Source organism: Balaenoptera borealis (genome assembly GCF_965194805.1).
Source record: "Balaenoptera borealis genome assembly, chromosome: 12".
Taxonomy (NCBI): domain Eukaryota; kingdom Metazoa; phylum Chordata; class Mammalia; order Artiodactyla; family Balaenopteridae; genus Balaenoptera; species Balaenoptera borealis.
The window spans coordinates 108,189,587-108,206,543 of record NC_138869.1 but is presented as its reverse complement, the minus strand read 5'-3'; the positions used below and the strand labels follow the sequence as shown (position 1 = coordinate 108,206,543).

At 47.6% G+C, this 16,957-nt stretch overlaps 1 protein-coding gene across 5 annotated transcripts in view; it reads right to left on the bottom strand.

The window, feature by feature from the left end:
• The window catches only part of GMDS (GDP-mannose 4,6-dehydratase), a 489,935-nt gene that overhangs the window by 277,031 nt on the left and 195,947 nt on the right, over positions 1-16,957 (bottom strand). The gene's annotated exons all lie outside the window — the stretch shown is intronic.

Here is a 16,957-nt window from a genome sequence, read left to right as displayed (position 1 = left end):
ATATTGAGTTGATTGACTTTTAAGAAGAGGGTGTTAAGGAATAATCCAGTGTTTTGCAGTTCTCGAATGTTTTCTTTAAAAATAAATGTGACTGGTGTGCTTTTTTCTTAAATCATTTCTAAGCACAATAAACAAATTAACCTAATATTCAAATCTCCTAAACTAATAAGGCTGAAAATCTCTGTCTCTGGTTTATTCACAGGCCAAATACAGCTGGACACCCAGCCACACTCCCCATCGTCTGCTGAGGCCTCAGCTTCCTCTAGGAGCCCCTCTCTGAGCCGAGTGTCCCCCGATTCCTTCTGTCGCCTTGTCCTTGGCTCAGGGCATTCAGGGAACTTCCGGGCCTGCCCGTCAGGGACCTGACTCAGGTCACAGAACTCACCCCTGTTCTCTAGGTCAGTAAAGCTCACAGGCAGCCATGAGACAAACAGAAAAAAGTATGTTTCACCCACAATCTTTCAAAGCCAAGAAAGCAAGATTTGGGGCTATTTTATTCTTTTTACATAACAGTTTATTGCAATACAATTTACATACCATAAATTCACCCTTTTAAAGTTTACAACTCAGTGGTTTTTAGTATATTCACAGCATTCTACAATCATCACCACCATCTAATTCCAGAACATCTTCCTCATCCCCAAAAGAAACCCTGTACCGATCGGCGCTCATTTCCCATCCGTCCATCCCTAGCCTGACAGCTACTGACCTACTTTCTGTCTCTATGCATTTACCTATTCTGGACATTTCATCTAAAGGGAGTCACATCTAATATGTGGCCTTTAGCGACTGGCTTCTTTCACACGTCATATTTTCATTTCTCTTGGATCTATACCTAGAGTCACGTCAGGAGCAGCAGAGCTGGGGTGAACACAGGCAAGGTGCTCGCTGAGAAAGCACGGCACAGCCGTCCCGAGGGGCGGACTCTGCGAGGGTCTCATGACAACCTCGGGCACTCGGACAAGACATAGAAACGCACATGTGTGCAAGCGTGCACCCACGCGCACACACACGCACACACACACGCAGTGTGGCCGACAGCTTCCAGGGGCTCACGGACTGCAGGTGAAGACCCCCGCACCAGGAGCTCCTTTCTAACACCAGGAACCTGTCAAGCCAGGATCTAAATATTTTTACATATAAATTCATACCCAGTAATATTTTTCATCCTTTGGCTGGGATCACCCAAGTTTGAACAGCAAAGAAACATTGTTTTTTTTCTTTCTTTGGCTATTTTTTCATTGGTATACACACTAAACAGCTACATGAAGAGAATGGCTAGTGGTACATACGCTGTGTAGATCCCATGTTATGTTCACGCTGAACCTCAATCACTGGAACACAGATTAAGAAGCCTCTGCACAACTTAAAAGCTTTTACATATGCTAGGGAATCCAGTTTAGATAATTAGCAGGCCCTTCTTCAGAGAACATAAACCATGGAAAAGAATTAAAAGCACTTAGGCTGAAAAAAGTAACTGAGGCAGGGGAATGGCGTGGGGTGTGGCTCCACGTACACAGATTTTAGGTGACTCCATCAAAACTGAAGCGTGGGGCTTCCCTGGTGGCACAGTGGTTGGGAGTCTGCCTGCCAATGCAGGGGACACGGGTTCAAGCCCTGGTCTGGGAAGATCCCACATGCCGCGGAGCGGCTGGGCCCGTGAGCCACAATTGCTGAGCCTGCGCGTCTGGAGCCTGTGCTCCGCAACAAGAGAGGCCGCGATGGTGAGAGGCCCGCGCACCGCGATGAAGAGTGGTCCTCACTTGCCGCAACTGGGGAAGGCCCTCGCACAGAAACGAAGACTCAGCACAGTCATAAATAAATAAATAAATAAATAAAAGAACGTGAATTTCAAAAAAAAAAAAAAAAAAAAAAACCTTAAGCGTGTGTTTGATATTTAAAATGCTGGGGAATAGGATTGGCTGATTAAATCCAACTGTCCACAAAGTATTTTACAATACAGAGTAACAAATTAAGTGGCTTCCTTTAAAAGAAAAACATGAGAATAGTACTACTTTCAGCTTGATAAACCCCTAACAGTTACAAGTGTCATTCTGAAATACACCACGGCATCAGGGATCTGGAAAGTCACGTACAGCCCATGGGCCAAACCTGGCTCTGTCCTGTTTTTGTCCTAAAGGCGTCTAGGAATACAGACACACTCATTGGTTGATGTGTTTTCTATGACTGCTTTCACACTGTAACAGCAGTGAAAATATTTACTATCTGGCCCTTTACAGAAAAAGCTTTCTGACCCCTGAACTGAACCACAGTTACATTCCGAGCCAAGACTGAGTAGTTTTCAAAATCGTTATCATTATTTTCCACATTTTCTCAAAACTACAGGATGGCTCTGGAGTGTGTTTCCAACCCGACACAGGCCACCGCTTCAGAGGCCTGAGGACTCGGACAAGAGCAGGCGCTGATGTCACCCAGCAGGGAGAACAAAAAATGGACGGATCAGAACACCCAAGTCTACAAGAACCGTCCTGCCCTCCCCTTGTAGAAGCATCTTCTGGCGTGGCTTCTGGAACCCCGCATCCTCCTAGCTCTCCCCCCACTCGTGGGGGGCAGCTTCCCGGGCTCTTGTGCCACCCGGCCACCCCCTCTCCAGCCCCGGGCTCAGCACTGCTGCTTCTCCCCTCCCCCACCAGCTGTCCCGAATCAAACTCCCGTCTGCAGGCCCGCCCGGCCCTGAGCAGAGCCCTCATGTCTCTTCCCATCTGAGGACATCATCTCACACTCACCTGCCCCGAACGGAATTCTTGACGCTGCCACCAAAGCGCTTCTTCACTTGTCCCCTCTCCCTCTGCTGAAATGGCACCTACTCCCCTGACACTCCCAACGGAACCCTAGGGAGCCTGGACGACTCCTCCGCCCTCAGGGTTCACGGACCCTAAGCGTGTCTGCCCACTTCCCTGCCCGGCCACCTTTCACAGGAAGCACCCCAGGAGCCCTAGCAAGTTCAGCTGCGGCCCCTCCCACACGACTGCGGCCTCAGCCTTGGACTCGCGTCCCCTCTGTGTGCAGTGCTGGTCCGTCTCCCCCCCCCCATCTCTGTGCAAACGCCCCCCTTCACACGGGCCTGCCCTGCCTTCCTGTCTACCTAAAAAGCCCAAAGCCCCTCATCTCTGTTTATCCAGCCTTCACGCTGATCTGATTACTTACTCACCGTCTCCTCCACTAAAACAAAGCTCCCGAGAGCAGGGATGCCGTCTCGTGCTACGGGAGCCCCCGTGCCTGAAACACCGCTTGTCCAGTATTTGTCGGATGAATGAAGACAGCATGGTAACTACTGAGATTTAAATGTCAAACATACAAATATCAAAATAAAACTACAAAAACTAGTGGAAAAAAATGGGCTATCAGAATGACAGAAGAAGGTTGATAATTTAATCGTACTGAAATAGGTAAAATTTCAAGGAGCGAGGTTGAAACTCTATGTAAACTTTCAAAACTTTAGCATAACAAATATGACGAAGGCTTAACGGTTCCACCACATGGCGATGTACAATTCAGAGCAAAGGAGACCATCTTAGGCCACAGCTGGGAACCGGGTGTGGAGGAAGCAGGTTGGTGAAATAACCAACGACCTGGTCGCCGACACGTTCGCCCGCCAGGCGCTGTCAGGGCAGTCACAGAGCCTCCAGGAAGCAGGGCATCTGAAGCCACGGGAAAACAGTAAATTTCAGTTCAAATATGAAGCAGATTGCCCTTATCGACATTCAAAGATACACACAGATATCCCCAGAATTACCCTCATTTACAGAGAGAGGTGGTAAATCACAGCCTTTCCTGAAACAACGACAATGACGATTTAGGCACGGTCCCCCGAGGGCGGTGGGGACCCAGATGCAGGAACTGAAGGTCTGCCCTGCACTTCCGCACAGCCTGCAGACTGGGACGTAAATTCTGGAAGTGTTTTCACTGTAGCAGGCTGCGGTCCCGGCAGGCCTGGCTCAGAGCGCGACGCCTCACACCAAAGCAAGCAAAGAACAATGATGATTCCACCGTCCGGAGCAGACGGCCCGCTTCACCCCCCCCGAGGGCTCTCCCCGGGGCAGTCGCCTTGTGACCCTCACGTCGTCAACTGCCCGGAAGCCCCCCAGCACAGGAGCCTTGCTTGTTTGTGTGTGTGTCTGTCTCTTCTGTTCTCCTACCAGGGAGAAGCCTGCCCGTCTCACAGAAGGTGCTCCAGAAACAGAACCTGAACGAACGCGATGGCCTGAAGCCTGAAGTGTGGACACGTAATTTCTCAATGACCCTATCATACAGTTAATAACGCAGTGAAGTTCACACAGGCAGCAAATTTGAGTTTTAAAACCCCAACGAAGGAGCCACGGTTTCCTGACTAGAGACGTCGCCTCAGAAGAAGAGAAGATCGTTGCTGCAGAAGAGCTGTATGTGGGAAAAGACACGCCCCGAGGCCAGGGCGCCCCTGCAGCATCTGACTCCCAGAGACACGGGAGCTGGAGGTGCTGGGACCACACAGGCAGCCGCGCCGGTCGCGGCTCCCCGCGACTTGGAATCTGCAAGTGAAAGTTATTAATCAAGGAGAACAACAGTAAAACATCCCTTTCCAAGTGAATCAGGGTCTCGGCGAGCAGCCGCCCTCCAGAGCCGCCGGTTCCTTAGCAGCTGGGCCGAGACACAAAACTGTGTTAGCGGAAGGGCAATCAGAGCAAGGCGGGCGCGGCCCGAGGGACCCCGAGGGGTCCAAGGGGTCCAAGGTTCCCTGCCGGGAACAGGTCAGAAACGGGAGTGAAGGGGCCACAAGGCGACACCACAGGGATTGAGGGGGCGTGGCCGAGTGGCTACAAAGTCTGGGGCGGTGGACGGAAACCTAGAGAAGACGAGAGCAGGACAGAGGAAAGAAGGGCTCGGGGAGGAGACGGCCCACATGAGCAGGTGGAGATGGGGGGCGTCCTCGTGGGGGGCAGCATGAGCCAAAGGACAGACAAATGCCCTGCCCGTGCTGGGAGGTAAGGAGTCTCCAGTTCAGATGGAGAAAAGGGACGGAAACAGAAGGAACTGACTAGTAAACATCAGGAGAGGCCGTTCTGGAGGAGGCCTTGGATGCAGTCTGCAGCCTGTTCAGCAGGCGGTGGTTCCGGAAGAGAGGAAGGGCCTCACTTCAACCGGCCTCCTCCCCGGGGACTCACACCCAGGCCCAGCGCAGAACCTTTCACTCCCGACATTCGTAAGCCCAACTTTATATGATTTTTCCTTATTTTACCACAATTGTATTTTTTGTTCAAAAACATTTATAATGATAATTTGAAACATCTAATAATCGTAAGGTTATTAGTCCACCGGAGTGGTGAATTCTAGCCAGACTAAACAAAGGAGACATCTGTGTGAGCCTTCCTATGCCCAACGTAAATTCATACGTAGTTTCGTAAGTTTTTGAAATACTTCAAGGTGACTAACAACTCCCACGGGGAATCAGAACGTTCACCGTGTCTGGACAAGACACCACCCCAGGCTCCTGAGGACTCTGACCTGGCGAGAGCCATCCGTCCACGGCCCACGCGGGGCCAGGGCTTCCACTCTCACCCGACTGCTCAGCACACGGCAGGACGTGAGACTTTTGTGGAACAGACGAAAGGCACGTTTCTTCACAAATTTACTGCTTATCCATTAAGACAAACTGAAACGTTGGTTAATCCACCTCCCTAGTCTCAGGGTTGCCTAAAGCGCAGCTTTCTTTAAGAGCAGGATTCTGCCCTGAGGCCCACGCTGTATTGCTTCCCAAACCTGCCAGCTCCTCCGTCCACTGACAGGGAAAGGACGGTCTCAAGGACAGTCCTTCAGTTTGAGAATCTTCACTGCTGCCAATGTTGGGTTCTCCCCCCACTTCAGTGATCCAGTTCCTCGCCATTTGCTGTAACCTCCAAGAACCTCTGATCCCATTCTTGCTTTCTCAGTGAAGACAGGCTATAACTCAAGAACAAAGATAACAATTAAACTCCTGGTTTCACAGAAAATCGTAACTTACAAATACTGTGACTCCACCTATCACAAATGAGCCACATCAGACATCTTTTCCTGCCCACTTTATAGAGGCTTATCAGCTGGTGAAAAACAAAAACCTGCCATGATTTTCACATGGGACAAGGGCACCGAGAGTAACGATCTAGTTTTTCTAGAGATTCCTTATAGGCAAGCAGAAGTAAGAAGCAAGCCTACCTGTGAAATTAATCACACTGGGACAGTTGGCCAAGGGTCCACAGGGTCCCTGGATAGAATTGAAGGGGGCAAGGGGGTTGGGGTGAGAAACCAGACATCTTCATTTTCACTAAAGTCTACCCGAGGTTGAGAACTTCTTCAGGTTTGAGTGCAGGCAACGACCCCACAGTAACAGCACCAGGTGGCACGCCCGCTGTCTGCCATGGGGGCAGGGTTGCTGGGGGCCGCGCAGTGTCACTCTGCCCGCCGCTGCTTTGGAGGCTCAGGGGTTATCGGACCCACCTCAGGCTCTGCTGTACACTGTGCTACGTTGTCACATCGCTGGATCACAAGCCTGGCTTTTAAATACTGTGATGTTAACATATGAATCGAGTCAGTTTCCTCTGTAATCCTCAGTGTTATGCTTTGTGTTACAATACTTGTAACGCACTTATCCTGAGAATATCCACAGGCTTCGTCAGATTGCGGAAGTCGACAGCCTAAGAAAGGGCAAGGGTGTCTCTATTGGTGGCGGTGACAGATTCCAGTATTTTAGAATGTGCTTCGAGAAGAAAAGCCCCCAGTCTCGCTCAGAACCCACCTCCCCCATTAACAAGCTCCCTTCGCCATGTTGGGGTCTGATGCACATATCCTCAAGGCACACGGTTACAGCTTCGATTATTCTATGGTCTGAGTCATCGATAGATTCCTGACCTCCAAGACTAAGTACCAAAACCACACAAGTACACTAAAGCATTCATATGACACCGGAGTTGGACACATAATCAAAAAGTGAATAATCAAACTAGCTTTGAGCCCTAGTTTATAACGTTTACAACTTTAATCTTCCGAATTATTTTGATCACACATACAGGAAATGATCTAACTGCCCTGAAGCCCACGCTGGCAAGGGCACAGGAGTGGATAGAGGGATTATCTAAATCAGGGGGACTTAGCCAACAGCCTTAAAACATTTAACTAAGGGATTAAAACTATTTGTTAAGGATAATCCAGAGATGACTACAGGATTTAATTTTCGTTGCACACTACCACTCAGGTGATGGGGATCTGGGGAGCCCTGAGTACAGACAAAACCTGAGCAGTTATTCAGGTTGCGCACAGGAGGACCGAAACCGTGTCCACTATTATTACAAAGCATCACTGCTGTCTTCCGACTACTGTCACTACAGTTGGAGCGGCCACTACTATAACACTGAAGTAGGAATTCAGCACTTAACCTTTGCCTCTAAATAGCTAATCATTCTTTAGTCCACAGACCATCAGAACAGCAATCACAACAAAACAATGAGAACGCCCTGAAATGGTTCAGAGGGTCTGGGAAGCTACAATGTGCGCAGGTGCAGTAATGCAGGTCGCCGTTTTCCACGGGAAGAGAATCTCGTTAAGACGAAGCAGAGAGAGAATTTCTGGCAGGGAAGCAGCTCAGGGAGCTGTAGCCCCACGGCGACAGTCGTGTCCAAGTGTCTGTCAGTCATCACAGCTTAAGAGTGGCCACAACAACAGCCTGTCACGTGGGACAAACTGTTTTCTGTCCTTTTTGCCTCCATTTCTCTTGACCTTTTTCTTCCCAAAATAGCATATAGTGTATCAATTTTAGAAGGAATAATACAGAAAAACTATCTAAGGGGGGGGGGGGCGAAATGTACAAAAGGCTTGTTTGTTTCACTAAGTAATGGAACCAAGCAGAACCCTGCAGGGCCCCCAGCTATGAAACCAAGCTGTTAATGATGAGGACGACAGACTCACTCTGATGCACAGTCCTGAGCTGTTTGACAGATACTGTAACTGCCACCAGAGGGAAAAGCTAAGTGCATGATGACCGGACTGTAGTCATGACATAACTGCTCCGTCTTGAGCAGAACTGAGTCCATGGCCGGCACAATTCCAAGAACTGGCCTCGAGAGAATGGGATTAACACTCTTGCTCATAATAGTCTATATCTTTGTGGGCATCAAAATAATTGTAGCTTGCTCTGCCCGTATATGTAAGCGGGCAACTAAAATTGTCAGCAAAGAGATGCTACAGACCCATGTCATCATCTTCCCCTCTGAGAACACGGCGCCTATGTCAGCAGGAAGAAGGTACAGAAGACGCACTTCGCCCCTAATCATGTAGAAATGGAATGATGTCTGACAGTGGGGAAATGAAAGCAGCTCTTTTGTCCCTTTCCTGTTTGCCCATTTCTGTTTCCCTCTAACCCTGAAAGAACCTAAGTGGCCTGTTGATTCTTTTCCTAGATTAAAAGAAGAACAAAGAATTAAGCAGTTAAAGAATGACGAGCTCTCTACCCCAGAAGTCCCCTTAGCAACTCTGCAGGCAGATCACTCCGGCAAGATAACATCTGAAGAGAGTCAGGGTCTGCACACCATGGAGAAGGATGCAGAACCCAACCTCCTGCCTCGACGATTCACTGAGATTCTTCCCTTTAAAAACTGCCAAGGCTGAGAAGAATCTTCAGAGTTGGTCTTGGGACCTGAGTCCACCTCTCTTCTCCTTCTCGGCCGGTTTTCCTGATGAAAGCACCTTTCCTTTCTACTGACACTTGCCTCTGGAATTATTGGCTTTTGAGCAGCGAGCAGCCGAACCTGAGTTCGGTAACAGAAACATCTGACAAGAGACCTAGATGTTCTGTTGAAAATATTTTGTTGAAAGCCCTGGAAAGAAGACCCAGAAGCTCAAGACAAACAAGAACTGTGTAGCAAACTGGCAACCAAAATAGGGAAAACAGGGGGAAAGGTGCATTCATTAAACTAGAATAATTTGAAATCATGTCCAAGAAAGAATAAAGTGGGGTCCAAGGACAAGGATCTAAAGTCAATGAGAAGTGCAGCGGGGTTTAGACAAGGCTGCTGGGGAACCAATGGGCAGGGGGGGCAGGGGCCTGGGAAGGAGGCAGTGGGAGTCTGCCCTCTGCTTGCTGGGGAGGACAAGGGCATTCCATTCCCAAACTGCTGTTGGAAGCAGGTGGGTGGAACAGTGGTAAATACCAAGCTGCCCTCTGTCTCAGAGAAAAACTAAACTGCAGACAAGTCACGGAGACTGACGGGCATGCACGATACTGTAAAAGTCTACTCACTCTGATGGAAATGCCAGCAGATTCATAAAAAGGTAACTGACAGTCCCGCTGGAGGGGAACTCAAACGGGGGTTGTCACTTTCACGGTGAAAAATCTAGCAAAGTGTGCAGTAATGAGCAGAACCAACGAGCGGTTGAAGATGGGTCAGAGCAGAAAATAAAGCTGGCCTTGCGAGAGTTGATATTGCCTCGTTCCTTTTGCAGAGTTCTTTAAGAGCTAAATAAGCACACGGGCAAGGAAGAGTAAGGAGGAAATCAAATCGTGGATATGATTCACCGAGATTGTCAAAGGCCTTGACACATGCCTTTAACAAAGTAATTACAATAACTCCGCCGGTGGTAGAAAAATTCCATCTCATCTGCCGACAGGGGCGCCCCGTCCCTTCCCCTCAGCCCCACCCCAGCAGATTGAGGACTTACAGACGGAAAACCAAAGCAGGAACAAAACATATAAGCTGAGAGAGCAAACACAAAAAGCAGATGCTGTCCGTGGCTGGTTTAGGGGCTGTCTTTATTTAATGTTTTGAAAACAATCTGGGAGAGGAGGTAGACTACGAAAATCTCCCAACTTTCATTGTTTTTCCAAAAAGTGAAAGTCACATTAGAAATAGTTAATTGTAAGATCTCACGGAGCTGCCGAAAAGGCTGGAAAAGTGGCAAGACCCTTCAAGGTGGATCAGGGAGATGGTGCATTTAAGACAGGAGAGAAAAAGACATAGAGTGGCAGTAGCCACATCCTCAGAGTTCCAAGTATTTTCCGAAGATCTCGGGCGTTGGTTTGATGCTGAGAAACCAAGAAAACGTGGAGTCTCCCCCAAAAGAGCAGAGAAACAGAACAGAAAGCAGTGTCCCACCGCCCATGCATGGGGGGGGGCCGTGAAGTCCTGGTCATCATGCTTTAAGAACGTCCTCTGGAATGCAGAGAGTTCTAGAGAATCTAAAGAGAGCCTAGAGCACAAGGAAGGTGCTCAAGGAAACAGAGCAGCTATCGCATGCAGAGAGGGTTAAAAAGAGTGAGATTTCTTCGGTTGTGAACTCTAAGCCAGGAAATGGGTACAGTGACTCAGGCTTTGTGAAATAATAAAGGATATGAAAAGAAAGATCATAAACCAGATCATTAGGAGTCCAGAAGACCTGAATGAGGCACACCCTTCGCTGAAGTCTGATTAAGCACTAAATTAACAAAACAGAAGTCTGTCTTCAACTGAGTGGTGTCTGAAAAGCAATTTGCTTAATATGCTCCCTCTGGAGCATTTCATGCTCTTGAGAAGCAGATTATGCATAAAAGAAACCATGAATTTTAGAGGCAGGGACTAACCCCCATCCTGTTCTCCACCGTGTGCCTGGCCCGGTGCCTGGCACACGGTGCTATTTCTTGAGGGAACAAATAAAAAAGAGCAAAGTATTTCAGTATCACCAAACATAGCACATCTCCTCAGAAAGGATGGTGACTTCGAAACCGCTCCTTCCCCTCCAGGTGCTTTTTCCTAAATCCCATGTGTTAGTCCTACACAGGAACCATTCCCATAACAACAAAATGATGTAAAAACCTGATGTAAGATTAAGGCAATTCAGCAAGATGTACTAAAGTAGTCTCTAACAGGAAAACATCATTAACAATAGCATTACTGTTATTAGTGTTTTTAGTATGTGTTTAGTGGTATTAAATATTATTTTTAAAGTAGTATTCTTCTATAATAAAAAAGTGTATAAGAAGATATTAGCCACATAGTTTCAAAATGTGAAGAAAATGCTGTGTTTTCATGGTTTTTTTCCACATTGAAACTGCTGTGTCGTACAAATTTTAGATTTTACAGGAAAACAAAGGTCACGTTGGACAGGATATATGTCTTATTTTCTTTTGAATATTGTCCAATTTGATACCTGCTGTACTGCAGGTCAACATCTGTTCCCCTGAGGTCTGGGAGCTGATGTGAGCAAGTAGGTACACGAGGATGGGAGGAGAGGGGGGACAATGGCTGCACCTGCGTACTGCATGTCAGGGAAACAGACACATGAAACCAAGAGGAAACTGATTTCAGAGTAAAAGGGGAAAATAATCAGAATCCAAGTCAGAGTTTAGTGGGGAAAAAAAAGAACTAGAACTTGTGAGTCCTCAGAAGTAGAAAAATACTAACTTGCTATGACAGAAATTCCCTTGGGTAAGGAAAAGATGCTTATGGATGTGTGATAGATAAATGAGAAACAAGAAGAAAGTGACACAGGAAGTTACTGATAATAATTAAAATGCTAGGGCTCTACTCCTTATTTTGTCAGTAACCAACAAATGTGTCTCTCTAAGCCTCAGTTTCCTTCTCCTAAATAAAGTCCCTTCCAGCCCTTACTCTTCTGTGCGTTTGAGGGTACCACACATGTATCTAACAAACATCCATATGACTGATTTGAGGATCAGTGGAAACAAGCGAAACAAAGGCTCAATCTTCTATTCCAAAGAGCCAGTGAGTAACGTAACCAGAGGTGCAGTCAGGAAAGAGGGCTGGCCTTGAAGGTGAAGGACATCCAGGCATCGCTGGCCACCCTGCCCAGTACACTGAAACTGCTCCTGGTGACCCCGGGGTCCTCTGTGAATCTACCCCCCTCAACACTGGGTCTCTCATGACCTTTACACAGAGGCAATATTCTCCAAACAGGTCTCCTAGCCTCCTATCTGGCCTTTCTAAACTCCACCCTCCATCCTACCAGAACTATCTTCCCAAAACTTAATATCTAATCAGGTCACATTCTTCTAAAAGTATAATGGCTCCCCACAGCTTTCAGATGAAGTTCAAACGTCTTAGCTTAAATAATACAAAAACAATTATTTACTCATTCCTTCAAGAAACACCACTGAATACCTGTCATGTGCCTTCAACACAGTAAAATGCGTGACCATGTTTTAAGGCCACAACCCCCATCCATGCCACTCTAAGCAGAGCAACGAGGAAATTTAAAGGAAGAAAATTTCAAATACATAGCTGCGTAGTCCTAACTCAACGCGGAAGCTACTGAAACACAAAGCCGTAGGTGAGGCTCAGCTGAGGACCTGCTGGAGATCAAGGCTGGAACCAGGCAGGGGTGGATTTCAGCTCTCGTGAGCAACAGGGCTAACAGCACCGACGGAGCCATAGTTGCTGTTTAAGACCAAGGACTGCGGCATAATTATGCAGCCCATGAAAGGAAGATGAAAAAAGCTGCTTCTGCCAGCCTGAAACTATGAATTTTTGTTTGTTTTAATAGAAGGCTAAGTTGTCTAAAATGAGAGGCACACAGCAGCAGACACATCTTCATAGGAGGATCTGCCAGACAGGTTTGCCACTGACTGGACCAATTTGATTTCCGGCATCAGAGCTAGATGGAAACTCTGAGCCACAATATGGTTCTGGACTAGAATATTTTAGAGGCTGGGTGGTGGCAACCACAAAGTCATTAACAAGGGGTAAGACAGAAGGGGAGGGGAGGTTCCTATTTAATAGGAGCCTGCAAATCAAATTTTTGAAAAAGAACATTAATGTTAAAGAGAGAACCAATGAGATCTACAATTCAGGAAAGAATTTACTCCAGAGGAAATGAAAATAATACCACATTCTGAAAATGACCTTAAAATACTTCCCCCTTTAATATCTCTTTAAAGTTGACTTTAAAATATATCTCAAAGAGACCAAGAAAAAAATAACATCAGCTAAAAACAAGAGATAATTTTTGCAAAAAGGCAAAATGAAACAAGAACAGAGTTGGAAAAAACTCAAAATTCTGCAAATAAAACAGTCAGTGAAATCCAAACTATGAAGATTGAAGACAGGCCCAAGTCTTTAGAAAATACACCTAGAAACATCACAGCCAGAGTAGATGCCAAAAGAATGGGTACATTTTGTGCAGACTTGGGTCTTTCTTCAATCCTCAGCATCTAGCACAGTGTCAGGAATGGAGCCGGAAAACACACAGATCCAGTGAAAAGAAGGAGAGAGGCAGGGAAGGGTGATGGGCAAGGAAACAAGGAAGAGCTGGACTACAAAACCAGGGTCTTCAAGAGCCGAAAGGTGGCACAAGTTTGCCAGTCTTGAACCTGCCTTGGAGGAAGCAGGGCGGGTCAGCGTGTGCACGCGGCTCGGGGCTGCCTGGTGTTGCGGGTGCGGGTCTTTATTCTGAGCAGGACCACTTTGTTTCTGGATGCACAAAGCTTAGGCATATTTACGATGGTTGGCAAAGTGGACGACCTAGAAAACTAGTGAGTGCCAATAATTTCAAGTTTCAGCATTTCTGTTATTCAAAAGAACATCACTTTCCTTTAAGATTTATTACAGTAAGACAAGGTCTTAAATCAGAGGTAATCTGTAAATGATGTTCTTTGTGTTCTTAAAAACGTCTGAGAGGGCTTCCCTGGTGGCGCAGTGGTTGAGAGTCTGCCTGCCAATGCAGGGGACACGGGTTCGAGCCCTGGTCTGGGAGGATCCCACATGCCGCGGAGCGACTAAGCCTGTGAGCCACAATTACTGAGCCTGCGCGTCTGGAGCCTGTGCTCCGCAACAGGAGAGGCCGCGACAGTGAGAGGCCCGCGCACCGCGATGAAGAGTGGCCCCCGCTCGCCGCAACTGGAGAAAGCCCTCGCACGGAAACGAACACGGCCAAAAATAAATAAATAAATCAATAAATTAAAAAAAAAAAAACAAAACAGCCTTCCCTTCCTCTCCTCTTTCTATTGCATCACCACTGTCCTGATTGTTAAAAAAAAAAAAAACGTCTGAGAAAGTAACCTTCCCTGGGAGTTCTCTAAAGTGAAATGAGATGTTGGTACCTGCTCGACCTCCCTGAAATTATTATGGCTGCTCTGGAGATTAACTACCCGAGAAGCGCAAGTGCCGTCTGGGCAGGTCTAACGTGAGCAGAGGTGCGGGACGCTTCTACGCTGCCCACCCTCAGCTGTCCCGAGCGTCCATCTGTGAAAAGCTCCAACAGTCTCCCCCACGAAACCTAGTCTTTCACCACCTTAAAGAGAGCAGAAAACATATTAAGACTTAAATAACAGAGAAAGTTGCATCAAGTTCATAAGGATGAGGTGCCGCACGATCACAAAGGTTTATTAACAGCTTATCTGCAGACTTCTTCTACACGAAGGTAGAATTTACATAAAGGAAAACTGCAAAATGAAAACGACACGAGGGGTGAAGGAGTGGTCTCCTGAGACCCTGAGAAGCACAACGATTCTAACCCCCGGCACGAAACTTGAATCTAGCATTAGTTTTACTTATCTCTCCGTTCACTGCTATTAATTTAGTGATCTGGGGAGCTGTCAGGGATATTCGGTAAAAGCAATTTATCTTTCAGGATAATCTCCAAACCACTCTCCGAAAATGTTCAGCTTTAAACGACATGGAATTTGAGAGTGAGGGCCTGGGTGGTGATGGAAGGTGAGAATAAGCAAAGAAGCAACAGGCCACGCTTTTTCAGTGGCCACGTTGAAAGCACCACTCTCTCTGCTTCACGTGGTAGAAACACCGCAAGCCAACAGCGGAGCCCGAAACAGTCCTGCCGTGGGAAACAACGCCCGCCCTCCGCGGTGAGAGACACGCAGGGCCCTGGGCGGCTGCCTACACCGCCCAGACCCGGCTGCGCCAGAAGCCTCATGCTACTCGAGAGGCAGGAAAGGGGCTTGGGAAATGGCCAGGGAGCCCGCGTGGGAAGGCGTGAGAAGACAGCCCATCCAACTCCCTCATTCGTGTCAAGGGGAAAGAAGGCTGAGACTGAATGTGGGAAGGGAAGTGTTCAAACCTTTTTCAACTGTTTTCTGTTCTTTTCTATTTATATACATCCATGTAAAATACACTCAAAGTATAAAACCCACCGAAACTTGTAGTGTCTCTTTGACATGCAAGTGTCTCTCATTTTATTTTACTTTCACTTTTTGCTTCAGATACACTGAGTCGTAATATTTGCAAAACTGGCATTTGATCGACCTTAAGTACTCTTAGTTTTTTATTCAATAAACATTTACAGAGCAACTTCAAGACCCTGGCATGTTCTAGGCACCAAGCAAAGATCCCTGCCCTCGTGGGGCTTACCTTCTAGCGATGGGAGAAGAGGACAATGTAAAGAAGGAAAATCTAGGGTAAGTCCAATGAGATGAGCGGTATGGAGGGAAAAAGAGCAGGGAGTGGAGATGGGGAACGTCGGCGAGGCTTCCCTGAGCAAAGGAGTAAACACAGGAACAGAAAGAGAGCAGCCACAGAAGCTCAGCTGCGCGAGACTCTCAGGAATAGCAAGCGTCCGGGACCAGCCGTGGGCCGGGCACCCGCCCAGTGCCGTTCCAGTACTCGGTCATTTAATCACCATGACAAGTCTATGAGTCAGGAACTACTATTATATCTTTTTTACATCTGGAAAAAATGAGGCTCAGCGCAGTTAAGGAGCCTGCCTAGGTCACAGTCGGTAAGTAGTAGAGATGGGCTTAACACCAGGGAAAAAGTAATAATACACGGGGAGCAACCAAACCACCACCAATACACCTCACCACACGCTCCTTTACATCAGTATTCTCTACACCCACAAGCTAGACACAGAGCCGGCGACCTGATTTTTCTGTGCAATTTAATACCAGGATGATGCTTCATTTTTTCCAAATACAGGCTGGCTGTGATTTAAATCAGGTTGCCTATGATAGTATATTTTTAGGTCGTTTTCCATAATCCAGAATATATTTTCCCATAGATGCACTATGGTAAACAGCGACTTAGTTTTCACACAAGCCTATCTGATTCAGAATGCAGCTAAATAATACACAAATTCAATTTTAAAAAGGAGGGAGTAATTCTTACTTAGTGTTTCGGTCTTCCCATGAGGGAAATGATACACTATATTCCATAACTTGTAGCTTATAATTTTCACAAAGCATCAAGAAGGCAAACCAAAAATAACTCTTCAACAAGCATGGAGAGCACATTACCAGGCCCTGGCACGGTGCAGAGTCTGGGAACAGAAAGATGAATGAAGCACAATCTCTGTCATCAAGGAGCCCACAGTATCTCAGGACACATACACGCAAGGACATCTTTAATGCCAGTCAGAGCTTCGGCAGGCGGTGCCAGCATGCAAGAGGGAGGGAGCGAATAAACAGGCCCGAGGAGCCCGGATGAGCCAGGGCAGAGGGCCGGTCCCCGCTGGACAGATGGGGAGGGCACAGAGGGGAAACCAAGGCTCAAAGGCACAGGAGGACTTCCCCTGAAAGAAGAAATCACCAAAGCAACGTAAAATTAAGAAAAATATTCACTGCAGTCCTAGAACACAGAGAAGTGTTAATCTGACAACAGAAAACGCAAGAATTTTTGAGCGCCATGAAGCACGTATGACCAGATCGATCAGGCAAAAATAATCAGCGCTGAGTTACTAGTAACGACACAGACAGAAGCCAAAGCCTTAGACGAAGTCCCTCACAGCCCCGAGGGACCTGTAAGCCCGTAAGAGCAGCCACCTGGCTGTAAGACACGGTCCGGGGGAAACGGGCCACAGAAGCTGCCACGGTGATGCCCCCACGCTTCTCCTGGAGAGGACAACCCACTCTGCAATGGGGGGGCCACGGACAGCTCAGAGTGGGAGACGCGGAAGCCCCGCCTCGCCGAGATGCTCAGGGACAAGGCGGGCCACCCCAGCCCCGGATCCCACCGACAGGGTGAGCAGAGGGGGAAGCTGGGACGAGGGACTC